The 9,466-nt window shown below is 42.4% G+C and overlaps 1 long non-coding RNA gene across 1 annotated transcript; it reads left to right on the forward strand.

Moving 5' to 3' along the window:
• The first annotated feature begins 494 nt into the window (after window positions 1-494).
• LOC119347565 lies at window positions 495-6,441 on the forward strand. The gene is made up of 11 exons (XR_005168434.1): window positions 495-881; window positions 981-1,892; window positions 2,029-2,138; window positions 2,687-2,987; window positions 3,684-3,805; window positions 3,928-3,965; window positions 4,041-4,103; window positions 4,266-4,434; window positions 4,547-4,615; window positions 5,352-5,415; window positions 6,136-6,441. It is a non-coding gene; the product is annotated as an uncharacterized LOC119347565 (long non-coding RNA).
• The last annotated feature ends 3,025 nt before the right edge of the window (window positions 6,442-9,466 follow it).

The raw sequence follows: 9,466 nt of genomic DNA on the forward strand, positions 1-9,466 counted from the left end.
TCACTGTGAGCGCGACGGCGTGGTCGGGGAGGCCGGGGAGGTCGTGGTGGTGTAGATCGACGGCGACGACGGCGAGGCAGTGGCAGGGCCGAACGGGGAGAAGCACTCGATCCCGACGGTGTGGCGGCTCCCGGCTGGTACGCGTGGTCAGGGATGGCGCAGCAGACGCCGGCTGATCTAACATATAAAGCTTGCTAGGGTACCCGCCCATCTGGAGGCCTTCGCGCGCGCACAATGGTCGGCCGTTCGATCAACTCGCTCGATCGTTTTTCACCCTCGATTTTTACTGTTCACTGCTATCTTTTGTTACATCTTTGACTGATTTACTAGGTGACTGCCACTGGCCCCATAAAACTGTTGGTCCACGCGACAGCGAAGTGCTCGTCGACTCGGTCGGTGACCAATGAAGACGCCCGTGAAAAAACCTAGATCGAGCAGTCAAAGGGATCACGTCCTCCTCGTTCCATCCACTCCCTCGCCTCCTCCTTCCTGCCCATCCGGCGGCGCCTCCTCCCTCTTTCCACGGCCTCCCGCATCGCGCTGAGCCTCGTCGGCCGCTTCCCCCAGCCGGTGTCCCTCTCCAGATGCATCCTCCCCGAGATCCGGTACGGAGAGAGTCATGGTGGCAGGGGCAGATGCATGAGGAGGAGGAGGCCATGGTCATGGTGGCGCGACGGAGGTCGTGGCTCGCTCCCCGCCGCCTCTCTCGTGCCCCCCTTTTCCCTACCCCCTCCCCGGCGTCCTTGCCTCTGCCATGGCCTCCGCCCGATTCCAGATCGGCCGCAGGTCGAGGAGCGGTTGCTGCAGTGAGGGCAGCAGCGTGCAGAGGGGGAGAGGTCAAGGACGGTTGCCAGTTCATGGAGGAGAGATGCAACACAATGGTGAGCTCTTTCTTCCTCCTTTCCTCATCTTCCCATGGTGAACTGAGCTCATACTTCCTTTTCTTTCTTCTAATTATGCACATAGTGTTTGGGTTGCAGTTGATTCCTACACTGAGTTTTAGTGGTGGCATGGTGTCCATCTCCAGGCCGGTTGCAACCTTCTGCCCCCATCATTCCCTGTATTTTTTTTTCATAATTTACACACTAAGTTGTAGATTGGTCGGATCTATTGGCATTAGACAGCACAAGAATAACAATAGTTGTCAGCTTTTTCATGTGCAGGTTCAGCAGCGGCAATCCTCGAGATAGAGTTAGGCCGATCTGAATAAACAGAGATGAGCAGCAGCATGGTTGGGTGCTCCATTTGTATGCGTTGCATTGGTTAATTTTGTTGTGCTCATGTTTCTGTTTCATGCTATTGTCCACGAGTTCTACTTGCTGCTTATTTCCAATTAAGTATTTAGTTCCATAATGCTCTGGCCAACCTATTTTATTGCAACATTTGTGGTTCTTTTGTGCCAGATTAGGTGTTTGTATTTTTTTCCCGAGTTCTTATGGCATACTTTCTTAAGATTTTTATTGTGACACTTGCAGAAGTGCGGTTCAACATTAGTTAGTAATGCCCAGTAAGTTACTAAGGTGTTATATAACTGCAATCCTTGAAAGCAGAGATGAGATATCTATCCAATTCTACATATATGGTTTAAAGTTCATTGCGACAACCTTGCTCATATGTTTCGATTAGTACAGAGCAAGGTTGGTTTAAAGTTCATTCTAAAATTCTTCTCTTTGTTGTATCATTTCTACATATATCCTTTAAAGTTAGAGAAATTTAGATGTGAAATGCCCAGAGTATTATGTCACACTTTTATCAGATTGCCAAGTTGGTAGCCGCTTTTGCGATTATAAATATTTTTTTTTCAGAGCGGCTGCTACTTCAGTGCCCAACTTTGAAGAATGTACATGCATTTGGATGCCAAGATATGTCGATTGGTGCAATTAGAACCCCAGGTATTACTTTGTTAACACATTTCTCACCCCAAATATATTTTTTCAGTTTGAGCTTTCTCCCATAACTCGTACGGATTGATGAGAGGTTTGATACAAATATCCATATAATTATGCCTTTCTTCTCTACGCTATGCAGGTGGCTATGTTGTTGATGGTGTTTAATTATTGTACTACCCGCAAAAAAATACCCGCAAGAAAATATTGTACTGACATATCTGAGAATTTTAATGATCTATCTGCAACCAGGTAGCTATGCTCACATCAAATTATTATTTTTGTGTGCTTCAACTCATTTAACTGCATGTTAATTTGCTCATAAACTTCCTGATGCAGCTACAAATTTCTTTGTAAAACTTATTGATTATTCTGAAATCTTATTCCTAGGTGTTAAGCTCCAGGCTGAGTGCAGGTTTCTTTTTGCCAAAAACAAAACACGTAATGCTACAGCCTTAGCAGCGTATTGTCCATTCAAATATCTGGAATTGGCATGCATATGTTGCTTGTTTTTTCATACATTTTAGTTTTGTGTCTCTTTGGTATGAATTAGCAGAATATTTTTTCATGGTGTGAAGTATTAGCGACGTTTACTATTTTGGATGTTGAGATGCCAGCTTGGCTTCCCTTTTTTGTTTTAGAGATGAGTTTGGCTTCTTTTTTAGGATGCATTACGGTACTACATGATTGTTGAGTTCCTATTGTTTGCTTTTCTCTGTTCGTCAGTTTTTCTGATTGCTACTGGAGAAACCGTATTACTACGCAGTTGCTGCCATTGTAAGAGATGTCATTCTTTTTAGGTGGTTAGGTGATATGGTCAGTTTATGTTATAGGGTGTGATGTGAAGCTCATGCTGGTTCATTACAAGAGGTTATGTACCACTCATGTCTTATTTTCTGCAGGTACCTGCCATTCTCTGATCCATATTCTAGATGCTTCCATTGCTAGAACATTCTCAAGCTATATTGCAAAGTTTGTTGCTTATATAGTTATTACTATTGGTCTATATGGTGTCGGCTGGATGTGTGCCACCTGAAAGATCTCATTGTTTGTAACCAGGCGATACAAACATTCCATTACTACCAGACATGTCTTTCTTTGGTAAATTTCATTCTTTTTTTGCTGCATTGTACCTTCCATAGGTTTGTTTCCAGTGGTCCTATACCTTCCATTTTTTTTGATCTCTGTTCTTACATTTATATTCTATTCATCTCCGGTTCTGATATGTCATAGGGTTGATTGAGTATTGTTTCCTTTATGTTGGAACGATGGTCCAGGGTAGTGTCTACAAGGGGGTGCTCTGTGCTCTTGGCGTTATCTGTTAGTCTTTTCTGTATATAGTCTTATAGTTATGTTCTTTAGAATATCATCCAAATCATGACTGCTATGACCCAAACTATAAGAGCTAAAAAAAACTGTTGCTTGATGCGATTTTAGATTTATTTGAACAAAAGACTACTAGGTGATCTTCCAGATGTATTTGGCAAGTAGCGGCTCTGAAATTGCTGGCTATAGCATCGCATATCTTTTTTCTTGATTGTCACAACAACAATTTTTCATGTATCTGAATGGTGATCTCGCCATTCACCAAGGAGGGATAAAAGTTTGGTATCCACTGGCATTTTTTTTGTTCATCAGTCTTGCCGAGATATCAAACATGTGCTTACTTGATTACGAGGATGACTTTCTTATGTGCTTGATAGATAGAATGCCTTAATAGATAGCATGCCTCTGATTTTCTTATTTGAGCGTGTTTTTATACAGAGAATTTGATTTGCTTGTTTTCCACTTCTTTAGGAATGTGAGGAGGGAGCTCTGTTGTTGTCAGTGGCTACATCATTTCGACCAGTGATATGGTTAATCTTTGCGATGTGGACCAATGGCATGATCTGTACCTAAGGTTGGAGTTGCTGAATTAGGTAAGAAAAAAATGAGAACCATTTGCTTCTTTTCACTTCTTTAGGGATATGAGGAGAGAGTCTTACAGCTCTATTGTTAATCAGCTACTTCCTTTTGTGGACGATTAATTATTTGCATGAAGGTTCAGAGAATGGCCTCTATTGCCTTACAGTCCAACTGGTAAACAGAACAGTGCCTTACATGAGCACTGATGGTGATCTTATATACTTATACGTATATGTTTCTATATTGCAGAACACGTGAGAAATTACTGATGCGCATGGATGACAGCTTTCCCACGACGAAGCAAAATTGCAGGTGATTTTCTCTACTTTCTAATATTATCCATATATCACAGGGGAATGATGGGTAGTTTTAAAAGGGATTAGTGGTTCGTCGCACTTTTTCTAGCTTCTTTTGGCCTCCAAATGATATACAAGGTAGTCAAGTTCCATCCTCTATTTCTTGTGATTTTTATAGGACCTATTAGGATGCATACCTGAAGGAGTGCATCTACTGGCCCAGCTGAAAATCGATCTCTATTTGGTTTATGTATTCTATTTTTGCTCTCGGTTTTGTCTGCCGCTCGTCCTTGGTATGCTCATCCATCTTGCCTGCTTTGCTTGCCTCCTTCTCCTCTCCAATTCAGGTAGATGGATTGTTCTTTTATTTTTCTGTGGAACGACTCTTATTTTACTTGTCTGTGCTCTGTATCATAGCATGCTGGTGCACTGACCACTTCATCTCCATTTATTGAGCAGGTTATGCGATCTCTTGTGTTGCTGCGTCCCGATCTCCAGCTTTGTTGCATCTCTGTTCTGCTCCTCGAGGTTTGCTTGTTTTCTGTCTAGCTAAAATGCATATTTCCGTTCCTGCACGTGTTGTCATGGTGTTTAAATTGGATTTGGTGGTGGAAGGGGGGGTCTGGAACTAAAACGAAATTTAGTTTGATGTTATCATATATCCCGGGTCGTGTGTATGTATCTCGTTGGATAAAGGAAGATTGAGTGAATGTAGGTGTAGCTTCATGAGCGCCGGTCAAGGTTCTTAGCGAGTTCTTTGTAGGCATAATTTTCTTCTATTCAGCAATGCATTTTAGATAGTGAAACTGGTCCTAATTATTCCATGCTGGAGTTAATTGTGCATCTTGTTATGTATTTTGGGAAGAGCAACAGTTCATAATTTTCTCTATAATATTCATGTCATTCAGTCAAGATAGCGTGTTGTTTATTTTTCTTTCTTCAGGTAGGAAACACATGTTGATTTCTTGACCACCTCAAGTGATCCAGTGATCCAATGTTAGATGAAGTGTTTTAATATTTTTTGCTCATGCTTATTCCCGGAAACACAGCTCAATGGAATAAGCTCTGTAACTTTTATTTAGCATATCATACATACAAGTATACTGATATTATATTAGGACTTGATGACGGATAACATAACACTTATTTTTAACTGCATACATGGCATGGTCTTGTCATATCTTCTTATGGTGTATCTATTATTCATGTACATACTCTGTGTGGTATTCACATGGTTGTGTCGCCATTGACATCCTTGTTGTAGGTGCTCAACAGGAGAAGCACTCAATAGGAGAAGCAGGAGCAGCGGAGCGTTCGCCTCGTTGCAGGTCGACTTCAGGTCCCTTCTCTTCTTACTGATTTATTCCTCCCCTTCTCTTCCAGTCCCCTACTCACAGAGCTTCTCATTTTATTTTTGTAGATTTGGTTTATCTATGTCTGCAGGTTGTTTGATGAAAATCCAAAAAGGCTGACATGGTAGAATTAATCTATGTAAATCGTGTGATTTTATTTTTCTATAATTTAGTTCCAGTCAAAGATAACAAGTTAGTAGTCCCATTATTTTTTTGCAATTTAGGTACTGAAGGAGATCAGAATGCTTTTATTTCTATTTACATCATGGGCTTTATTATAGAACAACCACAGTGGAGAAAATTATCTCATATTTATTAATATCTTTTATTGTTTGTGTTTAGTGAATAAAAACTGCAGTAGATTCCCACCTCTTATTATGGATGCACAAGTGCTTCACAATGTTTCGTTGCTGACATCTTTGCCCTGTCTGTCTAGGTTAAATGTCAGTGCTTCACAATGCGCTTTATACTTTGCACGATCTAACAATGCATGCCAGACTTCTGATAATTATACAATAGTATGCAGCGATGCTAGTAAGACATGCTGAATGCGGAGTTTTATTTTATCTATGTTAGTACCCATGCGAATATTGAATTATTTTACTTTGATGGTTTAGCACATGTCATAATATAGTCGGTAGTTAGGAGAAGGCATTAATCTTTTTGTTTCTTAGGCAAATAGTTCTCATGTTACAGGGTGCGTGGACAAACAGATGCTAGGGGCATTGTTTCACACAACACCTACACCAATGACCACTGGACAAGTGAAGCAAAGGGACTTGTGAACAACATGAAAACCTTTCAGCCATCTTTTGATTACATGGAAATATTCCTTTGATGCATCCATGTTATTATTTACTGACCGGCTGTGTTTAGCAACTTCAGTGTGTCGATCAAAATTACTACTCCCTCCATCCGAAAAAGCTTGTTCCACGAATGATTGTATGTAGCATCAAGTTAGTGGTAGATACATCCATTTGAGGAACAAGCTTTTTCGGATGGAGGGAATATATGATGTAATTGACCAATATCACTAAGAAGTGCTCCTGGACACAAAATGCTCTATATTATCATGTCTTGAATTTCTAATTGCAAACTCAAACATTTGCATTTTGTTCTTCATTTCAGTTGGGCTTTTGCGTCAATTTTATCAGTTTCATACATTACAAATGAGAAAAATATATATTTTTATACAGATCCACGACACTTCGCAAAAGAGTGTACAACAACATCGTCTGCTACCAAAAAAGCAAAGTAATCTCTTTTTAGTTCTCGCTTTAAATTTGCTCGCGCACCAAATGGCGCGACAGGTCATCTAGTATTTGTAAAAGATCAACCCGCTCGTGAGCCGTCGGATTGCCGCATCAAGCAAGCCGAGCATGCCTCCGGAACTGCAACACAGGTCTTCTTGCAAAAATTATTTGTGCAACATAGGTCTTGTTACAGAATTTTTTTGCAATAGCTGTTTTATCAAAAAAAAAGTTACAATTAGGGTTTTCTTGCAATTTTTTCTGCAACTAAGGTCTTGTTGCAGAAAATTTCCGCAACAAAGGTTTTGTTGCAAAACTAGACCCGGCATGGACCATTGCAACACTGCATATGTTTCTAAAACATAGCCTCTGTTTTGGAAGCGCGTTCCACAAAGAACGACATGCAAGCCATCAATTGGATGCGTGTCATGCAGCGGAGGTGGCGGACACGGCCACTACGATCCGCCGAATGACGGTAATCTTTTCCTTTTTTAAATCCATTCTGTAAAATTGTGTGAAACTTTTCCGGAATAATAAATTGTGTGAAAAGACAATCTTTTTAAAAGACCCGCCGCCTCGCGAGCCGTCCGATCTAGGTTGTCTTTACAACAAGGATATTGTTTCAGAAACAAAGGTGACTATTGTAACAAGGGCTTTCTTTCAAAAACACATCGGTGATTATTGCAAGAAGATCTTTGTTTCAGAAACATTAATGACGTTGCAAAAAGCATCTCTGCGTATGGGTCCCTTCTCTGCAACAAGAGCTTTGTTTCAGAAATTACTATTGTAACAATGGCTTTGTTTCAGAAAAAAAAGCCGCGCAGGGCCGGGACAGATCAGCAGGGAGGGCTACCCCGACACCGACGTCATCGACAGAGAGGCCATGCGCTGCGCCGCGCGCCACTGAAACGACGACTGGGCCACGCGAATCTCGGGCACTTTCGCCGATGTCGAGTGGTGGCTTGGCAATCCCGATCTACATGCAGGGCACCCTGCCGACGACAAGTGAGGCGGCGAAAGAAAAGATGAGGGATGGAATTGGGACAACGAAGGCCTCCCTCGCCGGCGAACGACGGTTGTCGGAGGGGCCAGCGGCGAGCACGGGTGAGCACCCTACCTGGCCATGTAGTCCATCTGCAGCAAGTGCTGAGTTGCAGAAGTGATTCTGAAATAGGGATGGAGTTGCAAGAATGTGAAGTAGATGTGGTTGGCTCCTGACCGTCCGATCAAAACAGATCGAACGCCCATGGAGGCGGTTGACGCGCACCGAAAGATCAGCCGGGTGAATACAAACGTTTCCCATAAATATATCAGCGTTGATTGCATGGAAGTTTTTTTTAAAATTAGACACTCAATTTTTTGACAAAATTTGACCCAAAATGGGCTGAAATTGTAATTCCATGGTATTTTAAAATCTCTACGGCCAAATTGTGTGAAAATTTTACAGAATGGTCACTATATTAGCGTTCATGTTACAGTTTAAAAAAAATTAGACACCTTAATTCTTTTGACAAAATTTGACCAGGAATGGGTTAAGGGGCCGCTTCGATTGGAGCCAGCAACTACCTTACCATTTTTTCGGCGTTGACTGCGGGCGTTGGTGTATATTTGGATGGTGGCCTGATTTTTGAATTTGCACCAAGATTTTGGTCAACCGTTCAGTTTTTACATCAATTGTCGGGCAAAGTGGCGGCCGCGATCCTCCGCCAAATAATTGGCACCCCACGATTTGGTAGGGCAGTTGTGCACACAACAGAAATACATATATCAAAATGAGATTTTTCTTTTGTTTATGGGTTGGAAATTTTGTAGCTTACAAATCACCACATGTATAAGTTTTCACATTTTTTTTAAAACTTCAAAATGTTCTTTTTTTAAATACAGGGCTTATCGTGGTTCTAAGTCTGACAGTAGTGTAGGGGGTAGGAACGGAGAGGCAAGATCCTAGCTATCGAGTAGTTGTATACGCAAGGGGTTTACGAGTTCAGGCCCTTCTCGGAGGAAGTAACAACCCTACGTCTCGGAGCCAGGAGGCGGTCGACTGGATTATATGCGTATGAGTTACAGGGGTGCGAACCCTTTACACTGAGGAGGGGGGTGGCTTATATAGAGTCTTTCAGACCCCTTCGGCCCTCAGTTATGCAGGGTTTAAGATACATTAAGATCGGGCGTTACTGGTAACGCTACAAATAAAGTGCTATGATGACCATAAAGGACACTTAATGACCGACCGTTGGCGTGCAGAGTGACATTAGGTCTCCTGGCTGTCGAGTGGATGGTTTCATGGTCGAGTGTCTTTGAGTCCATCGAGTAGAACATTTCCGGGTCGACTGAAAGGTGATTTCTTCTAGAGATGTCCTTGGGGAGGGTATCTTGGTCAGGTCCTTGATCCTACCCTAAGTACATAGCTTCATCATTAGCCCCCGAATGGATCGAGGTTTGAGTGGGGAAGGAGTTGAACACACTTCCGACCCGTTTTCGTGCTATGCGTATGTCTTGTTCTGGATCAATGAACTTTAGGTGACGGCACCAACTTCTTTTTCAGTCGTCTTGATCCATTCTTTGTATCCGTCGAGTGAAGTTCTTACTTGGAGAGATCCGAGCGACAGAGCGGAGGAGATCTTTCGTCCGATGAGTTGTTCTGCAACTCGCGGATTCAGCGGGATTTGTATTTCGGGAAGCGCGCGGGACGGAGGAGGCCGCAGTAATCGGATGGGATAAGGCAGGGACGCCTCGATCTCTGTGCCACCTTTTTCGCCACGTATCGCACGCGCGAC

This window comes from Triticum dicoccoides, chromosome 1B (genome assembly GCF_002162155.2).
Source record: "Triticum dicoccoides isolate Atlit2015 ecotype Zavitan chromosome 1B, WEW_v2.0, whole genome shotgun sequence".
In the NCBI taxonomy this organism is placed as follows: domain Eukaryota; kingdom Viridiplantae; phylum Streptophyta; class Magnoliopsida; order Poales; family Poaceae; genus Triticum; species Triticum dicoccoides.